At 33.8% G+C, this 16,090-nt stretch overlaps 1 long non-coding RNA gene across 1 annotated transcript in view; it reads right to left on the bottom strand.

The window, feature by feature from the left end:
- Positions 1-1,463: 1,463 nt before the first annotated feature.
- Positions 1,464-16,090, bottom strand: part of LOC143236033 (uncharacterized) — a 38,350-nt gene continuing 23,723 nt past the window's right edge. Inside the window, exons 3-4 of the long non-coding RNA XR_013019430.1 lie at positions 8,864-9,057; positions 1,464-1,763 (exon numbers count right to left, since the gene is read on the bottom strand). This is a non-coding gene — a long non-coding RNA (uncharacterized LOC143236033). The remainder of the gene's footprint in view (positions 1,764-8,863; positions 9,058-16,090) is intronic.

Below are 16,090 nucleotides of genomic sequence, written 5' to 3'. Positions count from 1 at the left end.
ATATATATATATATATATTGCACTGAGTAACTGAAATATAATGGAATTAATAGCACATTAATAATGGTGATACAAAATTATTGTTATAAAATTATTACAACCATTCTCATAATTAATTTCTGTGAATATCTGACATCTTATTATCTGTATCTGGTTCAAAATTCAATTGATTTCTCATTCATCTTACGTTTATGATTAATATTTGGTAGAAATGTATTCTCATTTTTAGAGTTAGAAACATTTCATTTTAATGTAATGTAAACTATATCAAACTGAGCGACCAATATCATATCGATGTTGCATGCTTACAATAAGTGTTGTTAAGAGCCTGAGGCATCCACAACTACAGAAAAACACGCATTCAGAGTCATTTGAATAAATGTAATTCTTCTTCCAAAAGAGACCGATACATGTTCGATACTATTGAGGTCTGATAAGTCTGTACCCTAGTTAATCTGATCAATCACCTCTTCTTCAATATTATTACATGTGGGAAGGCAATTATCATCCATTCAGCTGAAGCTAGAACCAAACGTAATAATATATGATAGTGTAAAAGGTACTTCCGCTGCTATTATGTATAGCCTTGATGACATCTAGAAAACATAATTTCGAAGTGTCCATTCGTGATTTTTCATCACCACACATACTTCCACTACTGATATTAAAGTGAGTTATTTTGTGTCTTACCATAACTATAACATACCCCTTTTTTGTTAACATTTCCTTCCAAGCTTCTTGAGTATTTTAACTGTATGTACACTGAAATGACGATCTGTTGCAGCTACGAACATCAGATTCTGTTTTTAACAGTTATCACATAATTGTGGTGAATCGTTAGATAACAGTAACTTACTTAAAAAGTGGATTTTATTATTCTCAGGCCAGTACCAGTGTATTTGTACCATTTTGTTACAAGTGATTCCACTATATCTTGTTAATAACACTTTTGAGACATTTTGCATCAGTGTTTGTTTTTATAGTCAGCCAACTTTCATTGGTCTGATAGACATTTAGTGAAATATTCAATTGTCTTCTTTTGGACTTTACTAAGATTATTGAATATTTTAAAGTACTATAAACTCCGTGATTTACTTCAGTGTTGCAACCTTGATAAGACAGTTTGAAAATTCTTTCTCTTTATAGTCATTTGTAGTTCAGATTACATAACTTTTCATGCTTAATTTATGTAACAATAAAATGGGGAGAACAACTGACATTTATTTATAACAGTAGTTTTATCTTGTTTTAGCAAGTTAGTATTTGTGAACGTACAAAATATAAATGTAAAACATTATTTAAAGCTATTGTCTGCTGTATATTACCTTCCTCACTATTTGAGACAATGTTTGAGATATATTTCGTACTTTCGAGAAAACGTTTATCAGATATCTGAAACCAATTTCATAATTTACAATTTTCTTATAACCGTTTATTTAATTTTACTCATAGTATAGTAAAATAATTGGTACATAAAGAATAAATTATATATTTTTAAAATGTTTATTAATTGATTATTGTTATTAAAACATTTTTTTTTTCGATTGATGAGTGTTGCCTCACTAATTATGATTTACATCTTCAGGCAAAAACACCAGCTTTAAAAGAAATAAAAGACGATGATTGTATCCAGAGGGAAGTGTCAAGCAACATCAGGCCTCCGTCTACTGAACTTGTCTACAATGCTGATAAAATTGTCACTGTAAGACTTGGCAGTAAACCAGAACATTACCAGAAACACGTTTTTGTTGTTACTGAAAATGCTGAAAACCGAAACAAATTTATTATTGGGAGAGTTCCGAAACCAACACCCATGTGCCAATTAAAACGTTGCCAAAGCAAACATAATCTTATTGGACATGAAACTAAAAATAATAATCATGTTAAATATGTTGACATCCCTCACAAGATTGTTTTTACAAGAGCTCCGAAACTGAAACCAAAACCCAAAAATTAAATAATCCATGAACTGCACTCAAGCACACCATATCAAAAAGAATTACCTTACCTTATCTTATAAGTTACTATTTTTTTACATTTTACTCACTGATATAAATAATAAATAAAACACACATATGAAAAACAAAGAATATAATATTCACCTGGGTCTTCTCTTTTTCGCTGTTAACTGTCATGAAACTTAAGCTCACGTTTTGATGTACTAAAGGTATTGATACAATCAATAATGTTTTTTATGTAATTAAATACAATAAGAACAGAGAATAATAACACACGTGCTTCTCAGGTGGAACCATAATCACGGCTGGGTGACCAAAGCAGTTGAAAGAAACGATGAATTGTCATGTTACTGTTTTATGATATTAGCCATTATCTATTTATAACTATATGTTACTTTGACGGGTAAAACATATGGGTTTCTTCTTAATTCTAACTGATGTGTAAAGTTCGCTTTAGAGATTTTAACTTTCATTTTAAAACAATACGCACCTCACTTCAGATATTTCCTTATTGCGATTTTAGGATGATTTTGTGACAGTTTCACAGATGTAACTATTCAAATCACCAATGGATATTTTATTTACATGACTTCTGGCGCAATGTTAGTTTGAACACAAATTTCACATATTATATTTAGTGGGAGTATTCGCGTACAGATGGCAGCAACATAGGCTATTTTTGTTTTGTATTTTCAGGAATGAAGTTCAGCGTAAACCTATACAATGGGCTGTGTGTGCTCTGCCCATCACAAATATTCAAACCCAGTTTCTTTGGAATTGTAAGTGCGCAGACATACCGCTGTACTTCTGGGGGTCGTTCAAAAATGTCCAGAAGGAGTTTTTGTGATTATTGTAGCACGAAGTTTAGCAATGAACTTTCTGTAATCTGCCCTCTCATGAAATTGAAACCCAGATATTTACACTGTAAATCCGTGAAATAAGCGCTAACTGAAAGGTGAACATTCGAAGGAGATCTAAGATCTATAGCAGATGTTCTGAATAATTTAGTTAATTAATCCATTTATAGATGTTAAGATATTTTGCTATGCTGGTTTAATATTTAAAAAAAATACTTTGTTTAACTGGAATAAATAACTTCAAATTAGAAACACAGTAATGTAGAAAAGACTTAATTAACATAAAATAGTACTTAACATGATAAAATACAACACAATATTTCTTCTTCGACCATTTGTTCGTTTTTAGTTATAAGTACTTAACATGCACTCTCTGCCTGGTGAATTTTGTGCAAAGTTACTAGAGGGTTATTGCAATAGTTGTCCTTAATTTTAAAGTGATAAATTATAGAGGACGGTAGGAAGTTAACACTATCTGTCACCAACTCTCAAGTTACTCTTTATCATCGAATATAAAGATTGATCATCAGATTTCTACACTCCAGTTTTCGGCAATTGGGTTCGTTCCTGTGACCGGTAGATAAGCTGTGTCTCAAAAGTTACTTTTTGGCAAAAACATTAGACACGTTTAAAAATCTGTAACACAACTTGCATCGAAACAAAGTATGTCATGAAAAACAATAATCAATTCAGATTAACATGGTTGTTTCAATATTTCGAAAAATACTTCTCACTTACCTTGTCACTCTCTTAACAATGTTGCGTTCCTTAAGATAGATATCTTTTACAAATTTAGAGAACAGGTAGGACTTGCGCAATACACATTCAACAATATACATCACATTCATCAAACCGAACAAATGTATGTATTAAAACAAACGTGTAGCGCTAAATCCACTACCTTCCAAATACGTAAAACAAGCGCTTTGCAGGGGAATAATAATTAATGTCAATGCGAAAAAAAATAAAATATGCGTCTTGCAGAGGAGCCATAAGTGGTAATGTCACTCCAAATAAATAAAACAGGTGCTTTGCAGGGGATCCATGAGTAATTATACTTTAAATAAATAAAATAGGCGTTTTGCAGAGAAAACTTAAGTGATATCACTCTGAATTACATGGAAGTTGATTCTATATCTTATCTGACAAGAACTTCAAAATTTCATATTTAGTCTCAAAATTTCACTCTTCTCAGCTTGGTTATGTTTTAATGAATGTTATTTGGTACCTGTAAGGATATATCTTACTAAGAGAGGTATCACTGGAAGTAGGATCCACGCAGGTGTAGAAACACATTTAAAATTTATTTGTAATTCTGAGACTAGAACGAGAGCGAAAAACATTAGAAACAGATATGAGTACTCAAGCCCACAAAGTCGCACATCTGAAAGTACTCGCTGTGAGAAGGTAGAAGCTTCTAATGAAAACATATTTCTAGACTGGCATGACATTCCGAAACTAGCCTTCAAATAGATTTGGCCCCAAAGCTATTAGATGAATTAGTACTAAATTTATTAGATTAGTGTACAGAAACAAAGTGATGATGTAGTTGTTTTTCTGTTCAGAGTTTTTTTTTTGTATTATTATTTATACGAGAGGTACATGGTCAGATGACAACAAAACTTAAAAATTATTCATACTGGGACTTCATGAAAATATTGAATTCCAGACATACACCTCGAATAACATCTTCCACATCAGACATTTCTTTTTGAAATGTTATTTTTAATTGTTACGTATTACTAGGTCATTGTTTTCTTAAATCTCTTTATTTTTACTTGTTTTGTTTCTTTTTAACTTTACTTGACACAAATTTGTGAGAAAAAATACTTAGATCGGGAAGAATCCGGCAGATTCAGACCATAAAAAATTAAAATCCGTATCAGAAAATATTCTTGAACCATGAAAGCTAAGAAAAAGAACAAATGCATTACAGGCTAAATAACCTTTTGCAACAGCAATAAAAACTCCCGACCAGATAAGTCCCAAAACTTTCACTGTAAATTTAGACACGTATTCACGACTCGTCTTATGCGGTTGCTTACGATTTATACCACATGTAAAAAAGTTGACATTTACTTTCATCAACTGAGGAATTATTTAGCTTTACTGTTTCTGCAGTAGAAAGGACGTGAATTTGGGCTAGGCCACTCAAATAATGTTGTTGTTGTTTTTTAGCTTCCAATGAAGCTTATAACATGGTTAGGTCACAATTATTTTTGACAATATTTTTTTCTATTTCATTAATATACAAAAAAGTATGGATAATATGACCAAAGATTTAGAGATAAATACAATTAATCCAAAATAGTAGTCGTTACACTATAGTTTTTATGCAGTTAACAAAACGATGCAATCGTAAATGACTGACTGAACTACACAGAATCTATTTTTAGATGAAACTAAAAAGGATCTGAAATTTGTTATACTTTAATTATTTATTTGTAAAAAACTTCTTTAAACATTTTGACAACTCGAAATATTACATTGAACTGAGCTACATAGTAACATTATCAAACATTTAATTTCTAATAACATTTAAACTCTTGGGGATAAGAATTGTTTTTTAATCATGCTGGTACAGACTAGGTAAGACTAATGACTTGTAATATTTGATTTTGAATGCATTGGTTAAAAAAAGTGTGTTATTTTTCATCGGTGGCTTTAAATGAATTTTTCAGTGACGCAGCAATCATATTTGTATTGAAAATGAAAAGTCTACTTCAAAGATCAACAACTGAGAGTAGCGTGCTCAAACAAGGAAGACATGTTGAAACACAAAGATCAACACATTACAATATATTATGTAAACATGAAATACGTGCTTCATCTTTCTAAATGTGGACTTCAAGTTGTGAGTGATGAATTTGTTAAGACACGAAGAAATGGGAATTTTGAGATGCTTGCTAGAATTTCGGAGTTTAAAATAAAACTGTTTATGGGTCTATTTATTTTAGTTAAACTATTTTCACTCATAAGAACTTATTTTCTTCTCGGAACACTTATATTAAAGAGGGCCAGGCATGGCCAAGTTGTTAAAGCACTTGACTCGTAATCCGAAGGTCGCGAATTCGAATCCCCGTCACACCAAAATGCTAGCCCTTTCAGCCGTGGGAGCTTTATAAAGTGACGGTCAATGCCCCTATTCGTTGGTAAAAGAACAGCCCAATAGTTGGCGGTGGGTGGTGATGACTAGCTGTCTTCCCTCTAATTTTACATTGCTAAATTAGTGACTGCTAGCGCAGACAGTCCTCGTGTAGCTTTGCGCGAGATTCAAATCAAACCAGACATGAGAGATCTAAACTATTTATTCATATGACTTCATGGCACCTTCTGTGGTTTATAAAAATCCAAAATTAACTATAATTTTCCCATCAATATTTTATATGTCATCAGTTGGCATTCGGTGTTATTTAATTTCTTTTATAATAATATGAATTATTCATTGCGTTGAAATGTGTTCTATCGTTGGACAGATTTTACGTAATATAGGAAGTTTTCAGTTTCTACAGTAGCCAAAACTTTCATGACATTTCTAGAATTCACCAATCACTATTCATGTAAAAAGAAGAAATAACAACCTCTAATGGACAAAAATTAAAATATTAAAAAATAAAGTTATAATTCACAGTAATTGATTAGTTGTTATCGTACTTTTAGTTTTCATAATTTTGGTGGTAAAGTAAGGAAACAAGTGTCAAAAGTCACTTGTTGCTTTGTTGTTCTAGTACAAGTAACCACCTGTTCCTTTTATTATTATAATCACTCTTGGACTTCAGTAAAGAGAGGGTTCAGTAAGAAAACCACTTGGTGTTATTTAACTTACCGTGAGAGGGGGAGGGTCGAAATATCTAGTTTCATTTTTCGATCTCAGTTCAGGCTTAGTTGTTGGACCTGTTTTAACGTTGACTACTATCTTGGCTTTTCTCCAGTCACAATCATGTCGGTGCAGATTTATTAGCTAATCTTACTGGTTTGGGGATCCTTATTGTATTTATTTGTTCTTTGAACGTGTTTCAAACCAACCAATTGAAATTTCCAGAGGATTAAATTGTTCTATAAAACCTTTCCTTGTGATTGAAAAATTAGTCTGTGTATTTGAACTTTTGATACTTTTAAATGCAAGTGAGCTTACAATAAAAAGTAAAGGAGCTACTTAACGTTGGTAAAATGGGAGTAGGTGTGAAAGGGGAAATCGCATCGTCTTGCATCCATATATGTACAAAACATATCTTTGTGATGTTAAAACAGTCTCTGGTACAACCAAACAGCACCATTTTAAACATTCTGAAGAAACATGTATCAGCTAGTGCTGTATTGCTTTGGCATTTCTTTCCTTTTCTGGTGCTCTAGTTTTCGAAATAAGGAATAATACATTTTATTTGTAACTTCTCCATAGTCGGTTCCAAGTCCAGTTGGGAAAAGATGGTGTTTGTCATCAAGGCTAGCAACTTGGACACAAAAACATTATAATACAAATATGGATAAGAATCACGTGGTATGCCAGAGAGTTAGGATATCACCCTCTAGTCGATGCTGCCCCCTATTCCCGAGGCGGGTGTGAAAAAAAGGGACACCGCTGAACCGAAAGTGGTTAAAGAAGAGATCTGGAAACTAAGGATAGTAACATGGAATGTCGACAGAATGACTGGAAGAAGCAGAGAACCAACAGATGTACTAGAAAGAAGAAAGGAAAAGATTACGTGTATTAAAGACATGAAGTGGAAAGGACAGAGTACAAAAAACATTAGTAAAAGCTAAGAGCTGTTACACTCGGGATGATCAAACGGTAAGAGCAATGTTGGAATTGAATTAGATAATAATTTAAGATGAAAGTTGTCGAGTAGAGAAAACGTCGGACCGATTCATGGGCGTGAAGGTGGAAACCGAGGATGGGTTGAAGAACTTAGTGTCTGGTTATGGTCTGCAGATAGAATGATCCGTCGAGAAGTTGAAGAAAAACTACAGGATATAATTGTAGGGATGCCAGAAAGTGGGATGTTGATGATGGGAGCACACCTGGGTAAGATAAAAAGTGGGACACACGAGAAGAGAATATATGGAATAAAAAACGTGTAAGGAGAGATATGACTAAAAATGACAGGAAGTGAAATGTGTTCCTGACAAATACCGGATTCCGAATGAGAGTGATACCTTATCACTTACAGAAGGTTCCAGTACCAGACTCAGATTGGTTACATCATAGTCCGAATGGAGGACAGAAAAAAAACGTTGAATGTTAAGTGATACCAAGCGTAACAGTATCCTACCAACATCGAATGTACATAATGAAGAATAAGAATTAGGAAAAGAGGAAAGGAGTCGAGAATATTAAGGTGTGGAAGGAGTAATGAAGAGATATACAGAAAGAGCTGAAAAAAAAACTGAACCAAACAGCTTGATGTATGGTGGTGGAACGAAAATAAACAGCAAACTATCAAGTAGAAAAAAAGCCTTCAAGGAACAGAAGATGAGGAATGGTGGCTATTCAAGAATGGCGTACAAAAAGTAAAATGGAGGGAAGAGACCGGTGGTAATGGCGAAGAATGAGATAATTAAAAGTTTGTATGACAACACTGAGATATCAAAATGGGAAGGAAATTATACTGGATTTAACTTTATACGTTTAATTTAATACCTACGCTTGTTTCAGTATAGTTTTCTTTTTTGCATGTGACGTATATTGATGGGTGTGGATCGCGCAAGTCCTGGATGTTCTTTAATTTATTACAATATTCTTTAGAATAAGAATCAACGATATTTGTTTCACGAAAACACTAGCTCATTTTGAAACAATCAAGAATCTCGTGTTAATCGTATAATAGCAGCTAACCGAGAGATAGTAGAAGATTATTATTGGTCAGCTGCAGTCAGTATACAATAAGCCTCGGAAGCTATAATTGTGATTAACGCTTATTAACTGGAAAACTACAGAAGCTGACCACGAACGTTTACAGATTTCGAACCTTAGAAACTGTTTAACTTCAGTAAATTTCGCACATTAGAATTTCTAAAAGAACGTTAAATATTGTCACCGTTGAAACTTACGTGTGCTTCAAGCTTCGAATCCCCATCGCATCAAACATGCTCGCCCTTTCAGCGTTATAATGTTCAGTCAATCCCACTATTTATTGGTGAAAGAGTAGTCCAAGAGTTGACGATGGGTGATGATGACTATTTGCCTTCCTTCTAGTCTTACACTGCTAAATTAGGGACGGTTAGTGCAGATATCCCTGGTGTAGCTATGTGCAAAATTAAAAACAAAACAAAACAAAAAACTTCAAGCTCAACTTGCCGTCAAGAGAAGTGTACAGGTGTATCAACAAAGAGTTTATTCGTTCTCTATGAACGTCGATAAAAGATTCAGTTCTAGACCAGATATAAAACTCAGTATTCTTTATAAGTTTGTAAAACTATTGTATGTAAATCATCATTTGTAACTACTATTAATAATAACCGTGTAGTCTTGCGCGAAATTAAAAAACAAACAATACATCATAATTTTGAAAAAATAACCAACGGACAGTAATTATGCACGTGAAATCATGGTATATAAAAGCAAAACAAAAAACAAACAACTTCGTCTGACGGTGTTAACATAACGTTTATACTGTATTTTGTTTACCATATATGAATTACCAATGTTTTCATTTTCAAAAGTTAACTATTTTTCGAATTTAGAAAACTGAATTATTTTCAGCACCCATTAAGAATGTTCAAACTTTATGAATTTCAGTTTTGATTAAACTAAACACTTTCCATGCTTTAACTAATTTTGTGGAGAAAGTGAAATTTGAAACATGTGGACTTTTCATTAATTACTTTCATACTATTTAATATAAGTTAATTTTTGTTATAAAGAGTTACACAAAATAGGAGAACTTAGAAAAATATATAATTAATGTTTGTTGTTTTTTTTCTTAAGAATTTTCCAGAAAGTGTGAAGATACAATTTAATTTCATTGAACTAAAGGGTGTTCGCACTACTTCATCAGGTTAGCGATGTCAATCAGCCAGAATCAAAACTATAATTACGTGAAAATAAAAATAGAGGATCCAATTACTTTCTATGTGGGAGTCACTCTTTTTTAGTTACGCTTAGGTCACCTGTGGTGATAATAGTTTAGTCTTACTCGCTCATTTAATGTTATAAACTACTTGTTAGAACGCATTTAGGAACATTACTTGTTTCAATACTTAGAAGTGAATCAGCCCCTGGTGGCTCAGCAGAAAGTCTGAGGTATTATGAAATTTAAAACTTTTATATGCAAAAACGGCTCGTTTGGGTTGAGAAAATATTTTACCCAAATATTCTCAACCCAAACGAGCCGTTTTTGCATATAAATTTCTCAACAAGTGGGTTTCTCGACATCACTGACTAAATTTAAAACTTTGTTCTGATACACAAATAGCTTTGTGGGTAACAACAAATGAATAAGTCAGTTATAACAGTTATTATTTAGATTTTCGTGTTCACTGAGCTTCACGAGCTTCCTGCAGTTGTTATATTTGATATTTCATTTATCATGACAATGTGGGAAAATTTTAAATTTCGAAAAACCACTGTAATTATAGAATGATACACTTATGAAATCGGTTCTACTAAAATGGGAAATTGCGTGAAAAATTATTGTTTTTGAATTTCGAGCAAAGCTACTCGAGGGCTTTCTGTGCTAGCCGTCCCTAATTCGGGGAAGCGAACCCGCAACCCTCAGATTACGAATCGAACGCCTTAACACGCTTGGCCATGCCGGGCCCACGCGTGAAAAATGAATTAGTAATAACAGATGAAGCTCTGCAACATAGCCGAGTGATTACAGGTGGAACTCTGTAATTTAGGTTAGTAATTATAGGTGACGCTTCATAAATTAGCGCTCGTAACTTCGATTAATGATTCCACTATGAAAAAAAATTTTACTTTTTCTTGTTCCTGGGTAGAAAGTGTTTTTTCCCAATTGCTTTTGCTTAAAGTAAATGGAAAAGACATATTTTTCTCTTCAAACTTTGCTTTTGTGACCTGGGTAATTAAATTTTCAAAATTACCCATTTTCCAGAACATTTCGGGTAGATTCACTGCTGAGTCGCTGATAGAGAATTTTCTCCAACTTACTAGAATTTTCTAGAATGTTGTAGAACTTATGAGGATTTTCTAGAATGTTGTACAACTTACAAGAATTTTTTAGAACTTACCATAGTAATATACATACAGTTACTCACCACTTCAATTTAGTTTTAGCTGCCTAAGTGAACGCACACAGGCCTATCTCATTTTATCTGCAGCGCACTACAACAGAAAGCACTGGCCACAACAGACCGAGTTCTCTGTGGGGAGGCACAAGGTCAAGTGTGAGCCACTAGTGGACCTCCAGAAGGTGTTGTTCCCACCACTGCACATAAAATTGGGTCTTATGAAATAATTTGTCACAGCTCTTGACAAGGAGTCTGCAGTTTTCAAGTACCTTCGAGACTTCTTCTCTAAACTGTCTGAAGCAAAAGTCAAAGCCGATAATTTCGTTGGACCACAAATAAAAAAGATCCTGCAGTGCACAGAATTCCCTAAGAAGCTCAGTAGAAAGGGAAAACAAGATTGGGGCAGCTTTGTCGCGGTGGTTTGAGGTTTCTTGGGCAATCGCAAGGCCGAAAATTAGGTGGAACTGGTTTAGACTCTGGTGAAGAACAACGGCAAAATGTGCTGCAGGATGTCCCTGAAAGTCCATATCCTTGACGATCATCTTGCTAAATTCAAGGATAACATGGTAGTATACTCAGAGGAGCAGGGCGAACGCTTCCACCAAGATGTACTGGACTTTGAAAGCCGCTACTTAGAAGCGTGTAACGAAAACAAGATAGGAGACTATATTTAGAGCTGATACGTGAAAATGATTTATATTACAGTCGCGAATATCGAAAAAACTACTCACTTCTAAACATTTTTGTATAAATGTGGTATAAATACATGTAAATCTTCATTCATTCATTGTTCTATTTACACCTTATGTAAATGAAAATGAGCAAATTTGCCCGTTATTACATAGGTTAGAAAATAGGTTAATTTCTAAATTTCATTATCCTGGTTACAAAAGCAAAGTTTGAAGGGAATAATGGCGATTTTATATAATTTTACAACATAAGCAATTAAGAAATAACAAATACTATCCAGGGATAAAATTTGTGTTACAAAGTATTATGAGTGGAGATAATTTTTAACAATGCGAAATGTATATTTTCAATAAACGTACTCACGTTTTTAAATAAATTTCTCTGAAATTGTTTTATTTTTATATATAACATTAAATTAATGTTATTATTTTGTTCTTGTCCAGAGCTGTTTCATTTCGTATACATAACTGAAAACTAAAGCCTTCATATCTTTATATAGGCCAGGTGGTTGGTTATGGCGCTCGACTCGCAATTTGAAGATCGTGGGTTTGAATCCCCGTCACACCAAACATGTTCGCCTTTTCAGCCGTGGGGGCGTTATAATGTTTCGATCAATCCCACTGTTCGTTGTTAAAAGAATAATCCAAAAGTTGGCGGTGGGTGGTAATGACTAGCTGCCTTCCCTCTAGTCTTACACTGCTAAATTAGGAACGGCTAGCGCAGATAGCCCTCGTGTAGCTTTACGTGAAATTCAGAACAAACAAACAGTTTCCCTGACATAAAATATATTAGTCTATATATCGAATTTGTTAAACCGATACAACATTTTTGACGAGCACGCTACAAGCATAAAGGAAACAACAGTAATAGCATTAGGGTATTCTTATTTTCTTTGTCGAATGAAATCACCGTGCTCGGTTTATTCAATATGCTGGTATTGTACTAGCTGTTACTAGCAGGTGAATACACTTCATAAATTTTGTTAACATATTAAAGAAAGCGATAAACTCTGAGGAATAAACAGACGACCCAACCAACATCTTTCAACAAGACTAACATATTTGTATCTCGTTTTTTTCCGTATTTATATACATGATTACGTTGTTTCTTTTGTTTTGAATTTCGCGCAAAACCACACGAGTAAGCCGAAGACTTACCTCTGTCCCAACAGGGTAGCAAAGCCACACAAGTAAGCCGAAGACTTACCTCTGTCCCAACAGGGTAGCAAAGCCACACAAGTAAGCCGAAGACTTACCTCTGTCCCAACAGGGTAGCAAAACCACACGAGTAAGCCGAAGACTTACCTCTGTCCCAACAGGGTAGCAAAACCACACAAGTAAGCCGAAGACTTACCTCTGTCCCAACAGGGTAGCAAAACCACACAAGTAAGCCGAAGACTTACCTCTGTCCCAACAGGGTAGCAAAGCCACACAAATAAGCCGAAGACTTACCTCTGTCCCAACAGGGTACATATGTGATTAAAAGCGGTCACTTCTTTAATTTTCCAGATGTTTAAATCAATGGGAAAAAAAGACAATATGCATAGCAAACAAAATTAAATTTCCATGTATAAAACAACTTACATTAATAAATATACAGTTACGTTTATATTTCTTCCTTTTTTTTTTTTTTGTTTAGCTATTGTCGATTTCTACTAAATTATTTTTTATGTACGTAATATTATTCTAATACTCCAAAGGACTCAGTAGTGAGTCTGAAAGCCTGAGACGCCAAAATACGGGTTACGATATTCGTGGTGGACACAACACAGGTAAGCACATTGTGTAGTTTTGAGCTTAATTCCAAACAAACAAATAAAATACTTTTATTAATTTACTTTATAACTGCTGTGGAGGTGATGAAGAAAAGAAAAGTTATGCTATAGAGGTACAAGAAGGTGAAACGAAGATAGAAAAACTAGAACTGGATGTGATCCGTAAATATCGAAGATAGCATTCCATTATCCATAATTGTCAAATATATGTAGTAACAACACAGTAAACCTAAAATATCTAGATAGGTATTTTCTGTTATTATAATCATGAAGGTCTAATATTACATTAATGGAACTTGACGAATTCGGTAGTTTCCAGCTTCTTAGCCAAATTAGATATGCTTACCAGTATAATAGTCCACAACATAGAAAATATTTGATCACCATAGCTTTTACATATTAAAACGACTAAAAAGGATCGGTGCGCTTTCTAAATATTCCACTGATCCATAAGAAATAAAATATGTCATTTATATTTATTTCTTAAATTTTTAAAAACAATTTTAATAACAAAATTCCTAGAACTTCAGCATATAAAATATGTAAGTTAGGCGAAAGATGGTGTTGTTGTCCTATAACTCCCGTCACTCTGACAAGGTTTGTGAAAAGATGCCGCCCAGCTTCTTACTGGAAGATTTTACTCTAACATCTTTTGCATTAAAAATTTCAACATAATTAAAATATTATAGCGTTATTTATTCTTTCCAGTTTACCAAATGGTAATCACATGAGTGATATTGTAAACATACAAATAAAGTTTTCACGAAGCAAATAACATCTCTATCTTGTCATGTATACATTTGTTTTCCTAGTAAGGAAAACATATACAAGCTTATTATCCAGAGCTGTGACGTCACAATAACAACATCTGTATATTTTGAATATGTTGGAGAAGTAGTTGATTTGTTTAATGTTCATATAAAACATCTATGTACTATTAAAAGGAGTACAGCATGTAATGATTTTAACGTTGTATTACTTTTAATTGTAAAGGTGGGTTAAGGCGTTCGACTCGTAATCTGAAAGTCGCCATCGCACCAAACATGCTCGCCCTTCCAGCTGTGGGGGCGTTATAATGTTACGGTCAATCCCACTATCCGTTGGTAAAAAGAGTAGCCCAAGAACTGGCGGTGGGTGGTGATGACCAGTTTACCAGACTTCCCTCTAGTCTTACACTGCTAAATTAGAAACGGCTAGCGTAACTAGCTCTTGAGTAGCTTTAATAATAGTCCATATTAAGAATGACACATAACACATACTACGGCAACCAGTCTCACAGTGTTGACCACTCACATTTCTTTTCCACTATAGCTCCGTGACTGATTTTAGTCTACCTTATCGGACCTTACAGAAGACACTTCAATGGACTGTTTGGTTTGTTTTGAATTTTGTCGCAAAGTTACAAGAGGATCATTTGCACTAGCCGTCCCTAATGGACTGTACGTACAAGTCATGTCATGACCTGGTAGTAAGAGCACTCCAATCGCAACCTGTGGGTCGCAAATTAGAATCCTGCCACTATAATGCTCGCCCTTTCTGCTGTCGGGTGCTTTATAGTGTAACGGTCAGTTCCACTTTGCTATGGTAAAGACAGCATAAGAGCTTACAATTCTAAAATTAGGGATAGATAGCTCATATATCCCTCGAGTAAATCTAATAAACAATGTTCTACCATACGAACTAGGTAAGAATCTTGAACAAGAGGTCTTAGAGGACTTGTTTTAGCAAAACCAATACAGTTATAAAACTCACTTGTGTAGTGATAAAATGTTATCACTGAATAGTACCCTCCTAAAAACGTATTTCATCACTTCTCAGTATGAACAAATGACGTTAAATTAGTTGCAAAGAAAACAGAAAAATCGTCAATATTACCTGTTCTAAAATAGAGGACAAAAAAAGTTAAATACGTAATGACTGAAAACTGACCCCAAGTTTGTAATAAAATATAAATTAATAATTTCTATCATTCTTCTCACCTTTATTTCACCAACTAGGCCCCCCATGGTGTATATGGAGTGATTAGTTTTCCTCACTGTTTATTAGTCCTTAGTTTCACGACTTACTCTTTTTTTCAGGGCTTGGAGTTTCAACTGTAGTTATAAGCAATTACTTAACCAAGAAATTCAAAAGCTAAAGATCCACATGCGATTCTGTGCGTAGATTAAAAAAAGTAAAATGCGCTTAAATATCCTTTGTTTTCAATGGACTTCCACAGTAATTCTATTTAGGGTTCATTCACAAGTGTGAATTGTAACAATATAATATACTCTGAACCTCCGAGTTAACTTTTCATAATTTAACTGGAGTACTGTATTGTTTTTTAAACCGATATATCAGAGTGAATAAAAGGAGAAAAAAGAAAGAAATTAACACATTCTCACCTTAATTTACAGACTAACCTGTTGTCAAAATTAGTTTGTATATACAGTTTTAATACTTCACGGTAATAAATGTCCAGTAGATCTCTGTCTGGTTTATGTTTTTTAAAACGTTAGACAAGTAGTTAATATGTGTTAGTTTAGTTTATTATGCAGATAGCTCTCACTTCGTATATTAATATCTTAAATATATTTCCTTACAAGTACATATTTTGGCATTCAGCTGCCACCCACACTGTG

The sequence above is a fragment of the Tachypleus tridentatus genome, chromosome 2, assembly GCF_004210375.1.
Source record: "Tachypleus tridentatus isolate NWPU-2018 chromosome 2, ASM421037v1, whole genome shotgun sequence".
NCBI lineage: Eukaryota > Metazoa > Arthropoda > Merostomata > Xiphosura > Limulidae > Tachypleus > Tachypleus tridentatus.
This window is presented reverse-complemented; position numbering and strand designations above follow the sequence as displayed.